Raw genomic sequence first — 19,984 nt, forward strand, 5'->3', positions numbered from 1 at the left:
AGAAGCACGTTTACATCCTAGCCCCATTGAAGAACCATAGAAATTCGGTTTACAAAAAGCACTCCTTCTGCTTATATACCCAGCCAGGAATGACCTAGCCTGGAATCCCCTACACCATTCTGCAGCTTTCCAGCTGCATAACACACTGGCAAAAGAAACTTTCTCCTAGCTGCTTTCCTTTGAAGCAGAAACACGTTTACATCCTAGCCCCATTGAAGAACCATAGAAATGCCCTTTAGAAAAAGCACTCCTTCTGCTTATAGACCCAGCCAGGAATGGCCTAGCCTGGAATCCCCAGCACCATTCTGTAGTTTTCCAGCTGTGTCACACACTGGCAAAAGAAAGTCTCTCCTAGCTGCTTTCCTTTGAAGCAGAAACACGTTTACATGCTAGCCCCATTGAAGAACCATAGAAATTCGGTTTACAAAAAGCACTCATTCTGCTAATAGACCCAGCCAGGAATGGCCTAGCCTGGAATCCCCTGCACCATTCTGTGGCTTTACAGCTCCCTCACACACTGGTAAAAGAAACTTTCTCCTAGCTGCTTTCCTTTGAAGCAGAAACACGTTTACATCCTAGCCCCATTGAAGAACCATAGAAATTCGGTTTACAAAAAGCACTCATTCTGCTTATATACCCTGCCAGGAATGGCCTAGCCTGGAATCCTCTGCACCATTCTGCAGCTTTACAGCTCCCTCACACACTGGCAAAAGAAACTTTCTCCTAGCTGCTTTCCTTTGAAGCAGAAACACGTTTCCATCCTAGCCCCATTGAAGAACCATAGAAATGCCCTTTAGAAAAAGCACTCCTTCTGCTTATAGACACAGCCAGGAATGGCCTAGCCTGGAATCCCCTGCACCATTCTGCAGCTTTCCAGCTGCGTCAAACACTGGCAAAAGAAACTTTCTCCTAGCTGCTTTCCTTTGAAGCAGAAACACATTTACATCCTAGCCCCATTGAAGAACCATAGAAATGCCGTTTAGAAAAAAGCACTCCTTCTGCTTATACACCCAGACAGGAATGACCTAGCCTGGAATCCCCTACACCATTCTTCAGCTTTCCAGCTGCGTCAGACACTGGCAAAAGAAACTTTCTCCTAGCTGCTTTCCTTTGAAGCAGAAACACGTTTACATCCTAGCCCCATTGAAGAACCATAGAAATGCCATTTAGAAAAAGCCCTCCTTCTGCTTATAGACACAGCCAGGAATGGCCTAGCCTGGAATCCCCTGCACCATTCTGCAGCTTTCCAGCTGCGTCAAACACTGGCAAAAGAAACTTTCTCCTAGCTGCTTTCCTTTGAAGCAGAAACACATTTACATCCTAGCCCCATTGAAGAACCATAGAAATGCCGTTTAGAAAAAAGCACTCCTTCTGCGTGTAGACCCAGCCAGGAATGGCCTAGCCTGGAATCCCCTGCACCATTCTGCAGCTTTCCAGCTCCCTCACACACTGGCAAAAGAAACTTTCTCCTAGCTGCTTTCCTTTGAAGCAGAAACACGTTTACATCCTAGCCCCATTGAAGAACCAGAGAAATGCCCTTTAGAGAAAGCAATCCTTCTGCTTATAGACCCAGCCAGGAATGGCCTAGCCTGGAATCCCCTGCACCATTCTGCAGCTTTCCAGCTCCCTCACACACTGGCAAAAGAAACTTTCTCCTAGCTGCTTTCCTTTGAAGCAGAAACACGTTTACATCCTAGCCCCATTGAAGAACCATAGAAATTCGGTTTACAAAAAGCACTCATTCTGCTTATAGACCGAGCCAACAATGGCCTAGCCTGGAATCCCCTGCACCATTCTGCAGCTTTCCAGCTCCCTCACACACTGGCAAAAGGAACTTTCTCCTAGCTGCTTTCCTTTGAAGCAGAAACACGTTTACATCCTAGCCCCATTGAAGAACCATAGAAATTCGGCTTACAAAAAGCACTCCTTCTGCGTGTAGACCCAGCCAGGAATGGCCTAGCCTGGAATCCACTGCACCATTCTGCAGCTTTCCAGCTGCGTAACACACTGGCAAAAGAAACTTTCTCCTAGCTGCTTTCCTTTGAATCAGAAACACGTTTACATCATATCCCTATAGAAGAACCATAGAAATTCGGTTTACAAAAAGCACTCCTTCTGCTTATAGATCCAGCCAGGAATGGCCTAGCCTGGAATCCCCTGCACCATTCTGCAGCTTTCCAGCTCCCTCACACACTGGCAAAAGAAACTTTCTCCTAGCTGCTTTCCTTTGAAGCAGAAGCACGTTTACATCCTAGCCCCATTGAAGATCCATAGAAATGCCCTTTAGAAAAAGCACTCCTTCTGCTTATAGACCCAGTCAGGAATGACCTAGCCTGGAATCTCCTACACCATTCTGCAGCTTTCCAGCTGCGTCACACTCTGGCAAAAGAAACTTTCTCCTAGCTGCTTTCCTTTGAAGCAAAAACACGTTTACATCCTAGCCCCATTGAAGAACCATAGAAATTCGGCTTACAAAAAGCACTCCTTCTGCTTATAGACCCAGCCAGGAATGGCCTAGCCTGGAATCCCCTGCACCATTCTGCAGCTTTCCAGCTCCCTCACACACTGGCAAAAGAAACTTTCTCCTAGCTGCTTTCCTTTGAAGCAGAAACGCGTTTACATCCTAGCCCCATTGAAGAACCATAGAAATGCCGCTTAGAAAAAGCACTCCTGCTTATAGACCCAGCCAGGAATGACCTAGCCTGGAATCCCCTGCACCATTCTGCAGCTTTCCAGCTGCGTAACACACTGGCAAAAGAAACTTTCTCCTAGCTGCTTTCCTTTGAAGCAGAAACACGTTTACATCCTAGCCCCATTGAAGAACCATAGAAATGCCCTTTAGAAAAAGCACTCTTCTGCGTGTAGACCCAGCCAGGAATGGCCTAGCCTGGAATCCCCTGCACCATTCTGTAGCTTTCCAGCTCCCTCACACACTGGCAAAAGAAACTTTCTCCTAGCTGCTTTCCTTTGAAGCAGAAACACGTTTACATCCTAGCCCCATTGAAGAACCATAGAAATTCGGTTTACAAAAAGCACTCCTGTGTGTAGACCCAGCCAGGAAAGGCCTAGCCTGGAATCTCCTGCACCATTCGGCAGCTTGCCAGCTCCCTCACACACTGGCAAAAGAAACTTTCTCCTAGCTGCTTTCCTTTGAAGCAGAAACACGTTTACATCCTAGCCCCGTTGAAGAACCAGAGAAATGCCCTTCAGAAAAAGCACTCCTTCTGCTTATAGACCCAGCCAGGCATGGCCTAGCCTGGAATCCCCTACACCATTCTGCAGCTTTCCAGCTCCCTCACACACTGGCAAAAGAAACTTTCTCCTAGCTGCTTTCCTTTGAAGCAGAAACACGTTTACATCCTAGCCCCATTGAAGAACCATAGAAATTCGGTTTACAAAAACCACTCCTTCTGCTTATAGACCCAGCCAGGAATGGCCTAGACTGGAATCCCCTGCACCATTCTGCAGCTTTCCAGCTCCCTCACACACTGGCAAAAGAAACTTTCTCCTAGCTGCTTTCCTTTGAAGCAGAAACACATTTACATCCTAGCCCCATTGAAGAACCATAGAAATTTGGTTTACAAAAAGTACTCCTTCTGCTTATACACCCAGCCAGGAATGGCCTAGACTGGAATCCCCTGCACCATTCTGTACCTTTCCAGCTCCCTCACACACTGGCAAAAGAAACTTTCTCCTAGCTGCTTTCCTTTGAAGCAGAAACACGTTTACATCCTAGCCCCATTGAAGAACCATAGAAATGCCCTTTAGAAAAAGCACTCCTTCTGCTTATAGACCCAGCCAGGAATGGCCTAGCCTGGAATCCCCTGCACCATTCTGCAGCTTTCCAGCTCCCTCACACACTGGCAAAAGAAACTTTCTCCTAGCTGCTTTCCTTTGAAACAGAAACACGTTTACATCCTAGCCCCATTGAAGAACCATAGAAATTCGGTTTACAAAAAGCACTCATTCTGCTAAATAGACCCAGCCAGGAATGGCCTAGCCTGGAATCCCCTGCACCATTCTGCAGCTTTCCAGCTCCCTCACACACTGGCAAAAGAAACTTTCTCCTAGCTGCTTTCCTTTGAAGCAGAAACACGTTTACATCCTAGCCCCATTGAAGAACCATAGAAATTCGGTTTACAAAAAGTACTCATTCTGCTTATAGACCCAGCCAGGAATGGCCTAGCCTGGAATCCCCTGCACCATTCTGCAGCTTTCCAGCTCCCTCACACACTGCCAAAAGAAACTTTCTCCTAGCTGCTTTCCTTTCAAGCAGAAACACGTTTACATCCTAGCCCCGTTGAAGAACCAGAGAAATGCCCTTTAGAGAAAGCAATCCTTCTGCTTATAGACCCAGCCAGGAATGGCGGAGCCTGGAATCCCCTGCACCATTCTGCAGCTTTCCAGCTCCCTCACACACTGGCAAAAGAAACTTTCTCCTAGCTGCTTTCCTTTGAAGCAGAAACACGTTTACTTCCTAGCCCCATTGAAGAACCATAGAAATTCGGTTTACAAAAAGCACTCCTTCTGCTTATAGACCCAGCCAGGAATGGCCTAGCCTGGAATCCCCTGCACCATTCTGCAGCTTTCCAGCTGCGTCACACACTGGCAAAAGAAACTTTCTCCTAGCTGCTTTCCTTTCAAGCAGAAACACGTTTACATCCTAGCCCCATTGAAGAACCATAGAAATGCCATTTAGAAAAAGCACTCCTTCTGCTTATAGACCCAGTCAGGAAGGACCTAGCCTGGAATCCCCTGCACCATTCTGCAGCTTTCCAGCTCCCTCACACACTGGCAAAAGAAACATTCTCCTAGCTGCTTTCCTTTCACGCAGAAACACGTTTACATCTTAGCCCCATTGAAGAACCATAGAAATGCCGTTTAGAAAAAGCACTCCTTCTGCTTAGAGACCCAGCCAGGAATGCCCTAGCCTGGAATCCCCTGCACCATTCTGCCGCATTCCGGCTGCATAACACACTGGCAAAAGAAACTTTCTCCTAGCTGCTTTCCTTTGAAGCAGAAACACGTTTACATCCTAGCCCCATTGAAGAACCATAGAAACGCCCTTTAGAAAAAGCACTCTTTCTGCTTATAGACCCAGCCAGGAACGGCCTAGCCTGGAATCCCCTGCACCATTCTGCAGCTTTCCAGCTCCCTCACACACTGGCAAAAGAAACTTTCTCCTAGCTGCTTTCCTTTGAAGCACAAACACGTTTACATCCTAGCCCCATTGAAGAACCAGAGAAATGCCCTTTAGAAAAAGCACTCATTCTGCTTATAGACCCAGCCAGGAATGTCCTAGCCTGGAATCCCCTGCACCATTCTGTAGCTTTCCAGCTGCGTCACACACTGGCAAAAGAAACTTTCTCCTAGCTGCTTTCCTTTGAAGCAGAAACACATTTACATCCTAGCCCCATTGAAGAACCGTAGAAATGCCGTTTAGAAAAAGCACTCCTTCTGCTTAGAGACCCAGCCAGGAATGCCCTAGCCTGGAATCCCCTGCACCATTCTGCAGCATTCCAGCTCCCTCACACACTGGCAAAAGAAATTTCTCCTAGCTGCTTTCTTTTGAAGCAGAAACACGTTTACATCCTAGCCCCATTGAAGAACCATAGAAATGACCTTTAGAAAAAGCACTCCTTCTGCGTGTAGTCCCAGCCAGGAATGGCCTAGCCTGGAATCCCCTACACCATTCTGCAGCTTTCCAGCTGCGTCACACCCTGGCAAAAGAAACTTTCTCCTAGCTGCTTTCCTTTGAAGCAGAAACACGTTTACATCCTAGCCCCATTGAAGAACCAGAGAAATTCGGTTTACAAAAAGCACTCCTTCTGCTTATAGACCCAGCCAGGAATGGCCTAGCCAGGAATCCCCTACACCATTCTGCAGCTTTCCAGCTGTGTCACACACTGGCAAAAGAAACTTTCTCCTAGCTGCTTTCCTTTCAAGCAGAAACACGTTTACATACTAGCCCCATTGAAGAACCATAGAAATGCCGTTTAGAAAAAGCACTCCTTCTGCGTGTAGACCCAGCCAGGAATGGCCTAGCCTGGAATCCCCTACACCATTCTGCAGCTTTCCAGCTGCGTCACACCCTGGCAAAAGAAACTTTCTCCTAGCTGCTTTCCTTTGAAGCAGAAAGACGTTTACATACTAGCCCCATTGAAGAACTATAGAAATGCCATTTAGAAAAAGCACTCCTTCTGCTTATAGACCCAGCCAGGAATGACCTAGCCTGGAATCCCCTGCACCATTCTGTAGCTTTACAGCTCCCGCACACACTGGCAAAAGAAACTTTCTCCTAGCTGCTTTCCTTTGAAGCAGAAACACATTTACATCCTAGCCCCATTGAAGAACCATAGAAATTCGGTTTACAAAAAGCACTCATTCTGCTTATATGCCAAGCCAGGAATGGCCTAGCCTGGAATCCTCTGCACCATTCTGCAGCTTTCCAGCTCCCTCACACACTGGCAAAAGAAACTTTCTCCTAGCTGCTTTCCTTTGAAGCAGAAACACGTTTACATCCTAGCCCCATTGAAGAGCCATAGAAATGCCATTTAGGAAAAGCACTCCTTCTTCTTATAGTCCCAGCCAGGAATGGCCTAGCCTGGAATCCCCTGCACCATTCTGCAGCTTTCCAGCTGCGTAACACACTGGCGAAAGAAACTTTCTCCTACCTGCTTTCCTTTGAAGCAGAAACACGTTTACATCCTATCCCTATTGAAGAACCATAGAAATTCGCTTTACAAAAAGCACTCCTTCTGCTTATAGACCCAGTCATGAATGACCTAGCCTGGAATCCCCTACACCATTCTGCAGCTTTCCAGTTGCGTCACGCACTGGCAAAAGAAACTCTCTCCTAGCTGCTTTCCTTTGAAGCAGAAACACGTTTACATCCTAGCCCCATTGAAGAACCATAGAAATTCGGTTTACAAAAAGCACTCATTCTGCTTATAGACCCAGCCAGGAATGGCCTAGCCTGGAATCCCCTGCACCATTCTGTAGCTTTCCAGCTCCCTCACACACTGGCAAAAGAAACTTTCTCCTAGCTGCTTTCCTTTGAAACAGAAGCACGTTTACATCCTAGCCCCATAGAAGAACCATAGAAATTCGGTTTACAAAAAGCACTCCTTCTGCTTATATACCCAGCCAGGAATGACCTAGCCTGGAATCCCCTACACCATTCTGCAGCTTTCCAGCTGCATAACACACTGGCAAAAGAAACTTTCTCCTAGCTGCTTTCCTTTGAAGCAGAAACACGTTTACATCCTAGCCCCATTGAAGAACCATAGAAATGCCCTTTAGAAAAAGCACTCCTTCTGCTTATAGACCCAGCCAGGAATGGCCTAGCCTGGAATCCCCTGCACCATTCTGTAGTTTTCCAGCTGTGTCACACACTGGCAAAAGAAAGTCTCTCCTAGCTGCTTTCCTTTGAAGCAGAAACACGTTTACATGCTAGCCCCATTGAAGAACCATAGAAATTCGGTTTACAAAAAGCACTCATTCTGCTAATAGACCCAGCCAGGAATGGCCTAGCCTGGAATCCCCTGCACCATTCTGTGGCTTTACAGCTCCCTCACACACTGGTAAAAGAAACTTTCTCCTAGCTGCTTTCCTTTGAAGCAGAAACACGTTTACATCCTAGCCCCATTGAAGAACCATAGAAATTCGGTTTACAAAAAGCACTCATTCTGCTTATATACCCTGCCAGGAATGGCCTAGCCTGGAATCCTCTGCACCATTCTGCAGCTTTACAGCTCCCTCACACACTGGCAAAAGAAACTTTCTCCTAGCTGCTTTCCTTTGAAGCAGAAACACGTTTCCATCCTAGCCCCATTGAAGAACCATAGAAATGCCCTTTAGAAAAAGCACTCCTTCTGCTTATAGACCCAGCCAGGAATGACCTAGCCAGGAATCTCCTACACCATTCTGCAGCTTTCCAGCTGCATAACACACTGGCAAAAGAAACTTTCTCCTAGCTGCTTTCCTTTGAAGCAGAAAAACGTTTACATCCTAGCCCCTTTGAAGAACCATAGAAATTCGCTTTACAAAAAGCACTCCTTCTGCTTATAATCCCAGTCAGGAATGACCTAGCCTGGAATCCCCTGCACCATTCTGCAGCTTTCCAGCTGCGTAACACACTGGCAAAAGAAACTTTCTCCTAGCTGCTTTCCTTTGAAGCAGAAACACGTTTACATCCTAGCCCCATTGAAGAACCATAGAAATGCACTTTAGAAAAAGCACACCTTCTGCTTATAGACCCAGCCAGGAATGGCCTAGCCTGGAATCCCCTGCACCATTCTGCAGCTTTCCAGCTGCGTAACACACTGGCAAAAGAAACTTTCTCCTAGCTGCTTTCCTTTGAAGCAGAAAGACGTTTACATACTAGCCCCATTGAAGAACCATAGAAATGCCCTTTAGAAAAAGCACTCATTCTGCTTATAGACCCAGCCAGGAATGGCCTAGCCTGGAATCCCCTGCACCATTCTGTAGCTTTCCAGCTGTGTCACACACTGGCAAAAGAAACTCTCTCCTAGCTGCTTTCCTTTGAAGCAGAAACACGTTTACATCCTAGCCCCATTGAAGAACCATAGGAATTCGGTTTACAAAAAGAACTCATTCTGCTAATAGACCCAGCCAGGAATGGCCTAGCCTGGAATCCCCTGCACCATTCTGCAGCTTTCCAGCTGCGTCACACACTGGCAAAAGAAACTTTCTCCTAGCTGCTTTCCTTTGAAGCAGAAACACGTTTACATCCTAGCCCCATTAAAGAACCATAGAAATGCCCTTTAGAAAAAGCACTCCTTCTGCATGTAGACCCAGCCAGGAATGGCCTAGCCTGGAATCCCCTACACCATTCTGAAGCTTTCCAGCTGCGTCACACCCTAGCAAAAGAAACTTTCTCCTAGCTGCTTTCCTTTGAAGCAGAAACACGTTTACATCCTAGCCCCATTGAAGAACCATAGAAATGCCGTTTAGAAAAAGCTCTCATTCTGCTAATAGACCCAGCCAGGAATGGCCTAGACAGGAATCCCCTGCACCATTCTGTAGCTTTACAGCTCCCTCACACACTGGTAAAAGAAACTTTCTCCTAGCTGCTTTCCTTTGAAGCAGAAACACGTTTACATCCTAGCCCCATTGAAGAACCATAGAAATTCGGTTTACAAAAAGCACTCATTCTGCTAATAGACCCAGCCAGGAATGGCCTAGCCTGGAATCCCCTGCACCATTCTGTAGCTTTCCAGCTCCCTCACACACTGGTAAAAGAAACTTTCTCCTAGCTGCTTTCCTTTGAAGCAGAAACACGTTTACATCCTAGCCCCATTGAAGAATCGTAGAAATGCTGTTTAGAAAAAACATTCCTTCTGCGTGTAGACCCAGCCAGGAATGGCCTAGCCTGGAATCCCCTGCACCATTCTGCAGCTTTCCAGCTGCGTCACACACTGGCAAAAGAAACTTTCTCCTAGCTGCTTTCCTTTGAAGCAGAAACACGTTTACATCCTAGCCCCATTGAAGAACCATAGAAATGCCGTTTAGAAAAAGCACTCCTTCTGCGTGTAGACCCAGCCAGGAATGGCCTAGCCTGGAATCCCCTGCACCGTTCTGCAGCTTTCCAGCTGCGTCACACACTGGCAAAAGAAACTTTCTCCTAGCTGCCTTCCTTTGAAGCAGAAAGACGTTTACATACTAGCCCCATTGAAGAACTATAGAAATGCCATTTAGAAAAAGCACTCCTTCTCCTAATAGACCCAGCCAGGAATGACCTAGCCTGGAATCCCCTACACCATTCTGCAGCTTTCCAGCTGCATAACACACTGGCAAAAGAAACTTTCTCCTAGCTGCTTTCCTTTGAAGCAGAAACACCTTTACATGCTAGCCCCATTGAAGAACCATAGAAATGCACTTTAGAAAAAGCACTCCTTCTGCTTATAGACCCAGCCAGGAATGGCCTAGCCTGGAATCCCCTGCACCATTCTGTAGCTTTCCAGCTGTGTCACACACTGGCAAAAGAAACTCTCTCCTAGCTGCTTTCCTTTGAAGCAGAAACACGTTTACATCCTAGCCCCATTGAAGAACCATAGAAATTCGGTTTACAAAAAGCACTCATTCTGCTAATAGACCCAGCCAGGAATGGCCTAGCCTGGAATCCTCTGCACCATTCTGCAGCTTTCCCGTTGCGTCACACACTGGCAAAAGAAACTTTCTCCTAGCTTCTTTCCTTTGAAGCAGAAACACGTTTACATCCTAGCCCCATTGAAGAACCATAGAAATTCGGTTTACAAAAAGCACTCATTCTGCTAATAGACCCAGCCAGGAATGGCCTAGCCTGGAATCCCCTACACCATTCTGCAGCTTTCCAGCTGCGTCACACACTGGCAAAAGAAACTTTCTCCTAGCTGCTTTCCTTTGAAGCAGAAAGACGTTTACATACTAGCCCCATTGAAGAACTATAGAAATGCCATTTAGAAAAAGCACTCCTTCTGCGTGTAGACCCAGCCAGGAATGACCTAGCCTGGAATCCCCTACACCATTCTGCAGCTTTCCAGCTGCGTCACACCCTGGCAAAAGAAACTTTCTCCTAGCTGCTTTCCTTTGAAGCAGAAAGACGTTTACATACTAGCCTGTCGCTGTTAGGCGCTGTTAGCATGCTGACTGTTCCCAAAGTTGAGGAAATGGACTTACAGAATCCAATATGGATTGTAAATGTAAGACGTTTAATACACAAATCAGAAGGCTTTTTATACTATTACAGGATTACATGTCGATTTCTAATTGGTCCATGCAATACATTTTTGTGGTTTAAAGCATAATCATTAGTAGATACAAAAAAAGGTATTTTTATAAGCAGTACGTGTGCTCATATATCAAACCCTACATTTCCAGATGTGCAGATCCTTTGTTCTAAGGTATATTCATGACTGATTCATTACTTGTTTTACTTTGCACAGCTGTATCACAAGGACGCAACATCCTCAGGCCAACCCTGCTTTTTTTCATAGAAAGCACGAAGCGGACACAGTGTCCTTGGGCTGACCGGTGTCTTACCCGCTGTGTTCCAATCGCCTACATATCGATTGCAAAGCAACAGCCCCTACAAAATTCCCCACATCTCCCCCTTTCTTTTCAAACACTGTAGCAGCGATCCGATGCATCTGCCAGGATAGACATCGGAAGATGCAGGGTCCTAAAAATAACACAACAATAACAATAAGTAATACTATTCCTACAGTTTTGATTAACTCTTTTGCCCAAGCTGAAATTCCCCATGACATTAGCCAATCATCAAAGGGGTTATGATTCGCTGTAATTTTCTCTGTATGATGCTGAAGCCAGTCTACCTTTTTATGGATTGAATCACTATGATCAGACAAGTTAAAACAACACATTCCTTCTACCTCTTCACAGCCTTTTCCTTGTACTAAAAGCAAGTAATCTATAGCTGCTCTATTTTGCAGGGTAGCCTTTCGCAAACTATTTTGATCTACTGCAAGCTGAGAAATAACACTAGTAGTAACATTAGCTTGTTTTGCTGTCCAACATGCTAATCTCTGAATGGCTGACAAGGCATGTGCTGTTCCTATAGGAGGAAACAATGCTCCAAAAACTCTTGCTGTATGAGACCAAAGTTCCACTTCATCATTACAATCAGAGGTTAACATTTCTACATTTCTACGATTTCTTAATAGAGTTGCACTACTTGCAATATGATTTCGGATAAATTCTGAAGTAGGAGTTAGCAAAGAAAGGTGACCAATGTAACATGGCCCTCCGTTACTTTCTTTTGGGATTCCAGGCCACGCTCTTCTACCACAGATCAGGAACACATTTCTAGGCAATCTTAAGGCTTTGGTAATGTTAAGGCACATACCATTTGTGTTCCAACCATAAACCGTGTCTTTAGCACAAAAATCAGAGGTACTCCAATAAGGAAAATGATAGGATGTTAGATCTGTTATTTGACGATTCGTCAGATTGTACGAGCCAAATATCAGACATCCTGACTGATTTGGCATTCTACTTCCTAACAGGTTGAACTCTTGAGGATCCCATGGTAAAGGGTCATTGAGGCTTGCAACTATTAATGCCATACAATGACTTATACTTTTTGCTGTAGAACAATCTTGATGTGTGAGAGATGAAAAGGAGGCTACCAAAGTGCGTTGATCATCAAATGGCAACCCTATCAGGCATGTTTTAAATGGGTCTGTGGCTGCTGATAAGTGTAAGCAAAAGGATGGGTTATTTGTCTCCTTTGCCCAATTCACCCAAAAGTTGTCTTCACTACCCCACCCAAAATTCTCCTGCACCACAAAAATAATTACAATAGCAGATAACCAATACATATTGTTCAACATTTAGCTCAGATCAGTTGTCTCTGGTGACGTTGTGTGCAGCTTCTAAGTCAGCAATTTCTTCTATTGCCGTTTGATCATCCTCCTTGTTTTCCTTGGTTTCAGCATGTAGCCAGGGTCGCACCCACTTGGCTGGCAACCACCGCTCTCCGTCCTCTGTAATGACACAAGCATATCCACGACCCCAAGTTATTAATCTCCATGGTCCATTCCAGGTGGCTGATGAGGGGTCCCAAACTTGCACAGAAACGTGTGTTTCTTTTAAAGGATTGTTTTGAGTAAAATGTCTAAAGATAGGGGTTGACCCGACTTCTTGATTCGACTTTTGTGACCAGAGTTTCCAATTTAAAATATAAATGGCCTTTGAAAGAATATCGTGGGGGGAGTGGGAATGGGAAAACTCCCCCTGTCTTTGAAAAATGGCAATATATCGTTTGAGATCAGAATGCTTTCTTTCAACAATTGCCTGTCCTGTACTATTGTAAGGAATTCCAAATAAATGTTTGATATTCCAGGCTGAAAGAAACGCTTCAACAATTTGGCTTTTATAATTTGGACCATTGTCTGTCTTAATTGTTTGGGGGTTTCCTAATACAGCAAATGCCATTCTCCAATGTCGACACGTTGCTGACGCCCCCGATGATGTCATGGCAGATGCCCACAAGGCTGAACTATATGTATCTACTGTGACATGAACATATTTTAGACGTCCAAATGACGGAACAATTGTAATGTCTGTTTGAAATAACTCTCTTGCCTCAGTCCCCCTAGGATTAGTGCCTTCTGATTGTAGGGGTGAGACCTTGGCACAATCAGGACACGAGGCAATAATGCCACGAGCAGTTTGCAGAGATATAGAGAATTCCTTAGACAAACTTTTTGCAGATTGGTGAAAGAATGCATGACTTACTTGTGCTTGCTTAATTGCCTGAGTGGCTGATTTGACAGAAACAGAAGGTTCATCAGTATCATTTTGCTGGGCTCCAGCACTCACCACCTCATCGGCTTTCGCGTTTCCTTCTGACAAGAATCCAGGCAAGTTAGTATGACTACGAATATGAGTACAAAAATATAAACATTTTCTGTTTAGAATCAAATTCAACAATTGAATAATCACAGCTTCAATAACCTTGTTAGAAATGTGTCCAATAATTGACTCCTCTACTCGATTCACAACAGAAGCTACATACATAGAATCAGTAATAATATTTACAGGGATATTTACAAAGTCTTCAAACACCATTGTTACTGCTTTGAGTTCAAGGCATTGAACAGAAACTCCTTCTAGTTCTTTCACTACAGTCTTCCATTGTTTGGAAGTGTCACACCATTTAGCATAGCCATATTTGTGTGTTTTCCCAGAAGCATCAGTAAAAACTGTAGCACCATTTTCAATAGGTTGTTCACATTTCAGTGCTTTCTGGTTTAACATCAATTGAGTACCAAATAGAGGAAATGCAGGATAATGATTATCAATAGATGTAGCAATCACTGCAGTAGCAAAAGAATATGACATGTTACACCATTCTTCTACCACTGATTTCATTGCAAATGGTAACACAATCTTAGTTACTTCTACCCCAAAAACATGACGTACTCTACGTTTTGCCTTTAACAGCAAGGAACCAACAAGGTCAAGTTTGTGTAACAGTGATGCATGAGGCTGACTTTTTGGAAATAACCACTCCAATAGTAGGAATGTCTTCTGATCCTGTTCCTGTCCTATTGCCAAATAGTAATCATTGTCTTGTTGGCATAAATAAACATTGATTGGCAAGGCAGTATTGTAACGATATGCTTGTAATTCAGCTATTTTGTTATTAATTTTTTCAAGTGCCTCATAGTGCTGGTTTTGCAAAACTCTAGGTTCTGCTGGATGTTTTGATCCTTTTAGCAACTCTCTAAGGGGTTCAAGATCTTTATTAGTAATCCCTATCCATTGTCTGATCCATTGCAATTCTCCTAATAATTTTTGGACATCGTTCACTGTTTCTATTTTCACATGTAGTGTAATTTTTTGAGGTCTGATTCTGCTTTCTGTCACTATCAGTCCTAGATAATTCCATGGTTCTTGGGCCTGAATCTTATCTTTTGCAATTGTCAATCCCCAGTGCTTAAGAGTCTGTGATAATGTAGTCTTTTCAGTTTCTGTTAAGGGAATGGGAGAAGCAATCAAGATATCATCCATATAATGTAATACCACGTATGTAGGGTGTGAACTCTTCCAATTTTGTAATGCTTGGTTAACATACCATTGACATATGGTTGGGCTATTACGCATTCCCTGTGGCAGAACTATCCATTCAAATCTTCTCATGGGGGCACTGTTATTCTTTGATGGTATACTAAAGGCAAATCGTTGAGTATCAGCAGGATCGAGTGGAATACTAAAGAAACAATCCTTAAGATCAATAATGTAGACAGCCCAATTAACAGGTATTGCAGCTGGAGAAGGTAGGCCTGGTTGTAACGCTCCCATTGGCGTCATTTGCTCATTAACAGCACGAAGATCGTGCAAAAATCGCCATTTTCCTGATTTTTTCTGTATAACAAAAACTGGAGTGTTCCAAGGACTAAAAGATTCTTTTATATGGCCTTTCTCTAATTGTTCATCCACAAGCTGGTTCAGGTGCTCCAATTTTTCATCAGTGAGCGGCCACTGATCAACCCACACAGGCTTATCAGTTTTCCAAGTCAGCTTAATAGTGGGAAGAGCACCTTTGTCAGTGGCCGCTATGGAAAAGGAGTAGACAAAACAAGTTGCCATTGGGAGAGTACATCTCGACCTAGCAACCATAAGGGTGTGTTCATGATTACAGGTGTTACTTTTGCAATGTTCCCCTCATTGTCTTTGATGTCCAATAACACAGCACTTTTTCTCATTTCTGCTAGTCCTGCTATTCCCAAAACCTTCTCAGATGAATTTACAATTGGCCACGCTTTTGGCCAATATGCAGCTGGCACTATAGTGACATCTGCACCCGTGTCAATCATCATCTCAGCTGTAATGGTTTTAGGGGTGATCTGAGTGTCGGGATGGATAATGGTAACAGAACGTGTAGGTTTGTTGTTAGTTATCACCTCAGAGAAAGCTATTAGTGGCTCTGTAGACCCAAACCCTCCTGTTCCTCTGATTTTAGGTGTTGAATGTGGTACACAGGCTTTGAAAGGAATCAATTGTGCTATCTTACTGCCTTTTGGAATGGTAATTGGTGGTGTAAAAACATTAACCATAATGTGAATAACTCCTGTGAAGTCACTATCGATTAATCCTGGTTGTACAAAAATTCCAGTTCTTGTAGCTGAAGATCTTCCTATTAGCAAGGCAGAAAGTCCATACCCTAATGGTCCTTTACTGGTAGTAGGGATTAGTGTAACCTCCTGTGTTGTGATTGTTATTGTTTCACTTACGACCAAATCGAGGCCAGCGCTTCCTCTGGTGGCGGCGAGTAGATCGTCGAGGCAGCCTCCGTTGTGGGGGGTCCGGTCGCTTAAGATGAGGTCTGAGCCGCGCCCCCCACGCGGCCTCCCCCGTTTCCCTGCTGGGGCACAAGAGGTGTTCCATCCTTCTTAAATCGGGATTTGCAGTCTGACGCTCTGTGTCCGAACTTGTCACACTTGTTGCAGGTACCTGCGAATGGAGAACTCATCGACGATACTTGGTTAGTAACAGCCTTAATTGTAGGACAATGCTTTTTAAAATGTCCCGTCTGTCCACACTTAAAACATACAGGATTTGAGCCCTTGTCCCCCTTTCCTTGTGGCGAGCATTTGGACAATGCAGCTGCTAATGCAGAGGCATGAATTCGAGCCTTTTCCTTCTCTTCTTCCATCGGGGCTCGAGAACATTGTTCTACCATTTGCAGTAAAGAAGCAGCAGGGGGTAAAGTGGCAATTAACCTCCGACATGCAGCATTGGCATTTTGCATAGCAATCTCTTTTACCAATGTCTCTTTCATGTTGGCTGGAATGTCAGGTGCCATTTCAACACCTTCTGTAATTCTGTCAACAAATGCCATAAATGACTCAGAGTCTCTCTGTTTAATTTGCAAGTATGGTTGTTTTGGAGTGCCGACCTGTGGCAAACTGGCGAAAGCTTCAAGGGCAGCCACTTTGCTTTGAGCCAGAATTCGCAAGTCTAGCGCAGCTTGCCGCTGTGGGTCAACGTACTGACCGTTCCCCATTAATTGCTCTAGGGAGGCCACCCGTAAGGGATCTCCGTGCGGCAGTGTCAAGTTATCAAGCTGTTTCTGCTCTAATCTTTCCTGCCACTTGTTAACAAACATCATATAACTCGTAGGTCCCAGCATCAGTTCAAACAGATGTTTAATGTCTGTGGGTATTAGTGTCTGATGTTTTATAAATGTTTCCATCTGTCTTCTGACCAGTCGATTGTCTATTCCATAATCTAAAATTGCTTTCTGTATTTTGGCAACTGTGGTCCAATCTATAGGCTGCCAGTTTCTCTGTCCATTATTATCAATAGTTACTGGTGCAGCTGTAAACTGAAAATCCCCAGTAATTTCAGCATTGGTTACAACTCCCTTCCACCGGTTTGACATGTCAAAGTTGGGATCTTTTGGGATGTAATCAGAATTTCTCTGTTTAGGAGTCTCCTTTGACTTTTCCTCATTCGCTTTCCCTCTCCACCACTTCCAGACATCATCCACCATTCCACTTGCTGAATCCTCTTTCCTTTTATACTGAGGATACAATGCAAACCAATCTGCAAGCTTTCTCTTATCCTCCGCAGACAGTCTCGCTTCTGAACCATACTTAGACCGCAAATACCAATCGCCCTCCTCTATGTTCATTTCACCATCTCTGATACTTTGTAACACCCGTTGACGAGCCCTTTCCACTGACATTTTACCATCTGTATTTTTCTCTTCAGTAACAGCAGCAGGGTGAACACAATTACCAGACTCAATCTTTGTTAATTGTTTCTCAATATTTTTCAGACCTTCAACAATAGACTTATGTGCCTTGCGATAACTCTCTTTAACCACCCTTGATTTGGAACCTTTATCCAACCGTTGCATCTCATTCAATAGTTTAGTCATTGCATCTGCCTGCTCATGTAAAAGAGTCTTTAACTCCTCTTCCTCAGGAGGCAGAGGGACAGTTGCAGGATCTATTTGCGGAGCTGATGGTACCGCTTGTCCCACTTCCATAGGCTCGGGGACTTGTGAACCTCCCGCTCCCTTATCGGGGTCCCAATCAGGAATGAGATAATCGTAAGGACCTTGGGTAGCAGGGCAAACAGTTTTCGTCTCAGTTTTTATCTCAGTTTTTGTCTCTGCGGCAGTTTTTGTCTCCGCCCCCGATCCCGATGTTACTTTATTTTTAGCGTCTTTCAAGATGGTCTGAATTATTGCTTCAACTTCTGCCTCCGCCCCTATTTTTTGTACTAAGAGACTGATCTGTCGATAGGTTGAAGCAAGTCTTTTTGCTTCTTTATTATCAGTCTGGACAGATTCCCATATTTCCTCCCCTATATGCTTCCACGTCTCGTCTTTAAAAACTTGTGCAGTTTCCTTGAGTAAGCCTCTACGGCGTGCCCAAGACAACAAATCTGTCACTAGAGCCCGATCCAGCGGGTCTCCAGCTTTCTGTCCAAATTTCAACAAGGCTTCAACAGAAGCTTTTTCTATTCCCGGGGCCGTATTCCCCATTCCGCGCCTTTTCCCTGCTCAAGGCAGCCGACTCACCCGCTGAGTCGAAAATCCGTGGTACCACTCGCGCCTCTCTCGGACGTCCGGCCGCAGCCGCCGCGGAATTTCTTTTCTTTTTCCCCGCTTTGCAGTCAGCTCAGCTCTCTTCCCGGGTATCAGGTCTCTTGCTGATAACGTCGGGGGTCACCAGATGTCGCTGTTAGGCGCTGTTAGCATGCTGACTGTTCCCAAAGTTGAGGAAATGGACTTACAGAATCCAATATGGATTGTAAATGTAAGACGTTTAATACACAAATCAGAAGGCTTTTTATACTATTACAGGATTACATGTCGATTTCTAATTGGTCCATGCAATACATTTTTGTGGTTTAAAGCATAATCATTAGTAGATACAAAAAAAGGTATTTTTATAAGCAGTACGTGTGCTCATATATCAAACCCTACATTTCCAGATGTGCAGATCCTTTGTTCTAAGGTATATTCATGACTGATTCATTACTTGTTTTACTTTGCACAGCTGTATCACAAGGACGCAACATCCTCAGGCCAACCCTGCTTTTTTTCATAGAAAGCACGAAGCGGACACAGTGTCCTTGGGCTGAGCGGTGTCTTACCCGCTGTGTTCCAATCGCCTACATATCGATTGCAAAGCAACAGCCCCTACAAAATTCCCCACACTAGCCCCATTGAAGAACCATAGAAATGCCCTTTAGAAAAAGCACTCCTTCTGCTTATAGACCCAGCCAGGAATGACCTAGCCTGGAATCCCCTACACCATTCTGCAGCTTTCCAGCTGCATAACACACTGGCAAAAGAACCTTTCTCCTAGCTGCTTTCCCTTGAAGCAGAAACACGTTTACATCCTAGCCCCATTGAAGAACCATAGAAATGACCTTTAGAAAAAGCACTCCTTCTGCATATAGACCCAGCCAGGAATGGCCTAGCCTGGAATCCCCTGCACCATTCTGCAGCTTTCCAGCTGTGTCACACACTGGCAAAAGAAACTCTCTCCTAGCTGCTTTCCTTTGAAGCAGAAACACGTTTACATGCTAGCCCCATTGAAGAACCATAGAAATTCGGTTTACAAAAAGCACTCATTCTGCTAATAGACCCGGCCAGGAATGGCCTAGCCTGGAATCCCCTGCACCATTCTGTGGCTTTACAGCTCCCTCACACACTGGTAAAAGAAACTTTCTCCTAGCTGCTTTCCTTTGAAGCAGAAACACGTTTACATCCTAGCCCCATTGAAGAACCATAGAAATTCGGTTTACAAAAAGCACTCATTCTGCTTATATACCCAGCCAGGAATGGCCTAGCCTGGAATCCTCTCCACCGTTCTGCAGCTTTCCAGCTCCCTCACACACTGGCAAAAGAAACTCTCTCCTAGCTGCTTTCCTTTGAAGCAGAAAGATGTTTACATACTAGCCCCATTGAAGAACTATAGAAATGCCATTTAGAAAAAGCACTCCTTCTGCTTATAGACCCAGCCAGGAATGACCTAGCCTGGAATCCCCTACACCATTCTGCAGCTTTCCAGCTGCATAACACACTGGCAAAAGAAACTTTCTCCTAGCTGCTTTCCTTTGAAGCAGAAACACGTTTACTTCCTAGCCCCATTGAAGAACCATAGAAATTCGGTTTACAAAAAGCACTCCTTCTGCTTATAGACCCAGCCAGGAATGGCCTAGCCTGGAATCCCCTGCACCATTCTGCAGCTTTCCAGCTGCGTCACACACTGGCAAAAGAAACTTTCTCCTAGCTGCTTTCCTTTGAAGCAGAAACACGTTTACATCCTAGCCCCATTGAAGAACCATAGAAATGCCCTTTAGAAAAAGCACTCCTTCTGCGTGTAGACCCAGCCAGGAATGGCCTAGCCTGGAATCCCCTGCACCGTTCTGCAGCTTTCCAGCTGCGTCACACACTGGCAAAAGAAACTTTCTCCTAGCTGCCTTCCTTTGA

Source organism: Pogoniulus pusillus, unplaced genomic scaffold (assembly GCF_015220805.1).
Source record: "Pogoniulus pusillus isolate bPogPus1 unplaced genomic scaffold, bPogPus1.pri scaffold_180_arrow_ctg1, whole genome shotgun sequence".
Lineage (NCBI taxonomy): Eukaryota > Metazoa > Chordata > Aves > Piciformes > Lybiidae > Pogoniulus > Pogoniulus pusillus.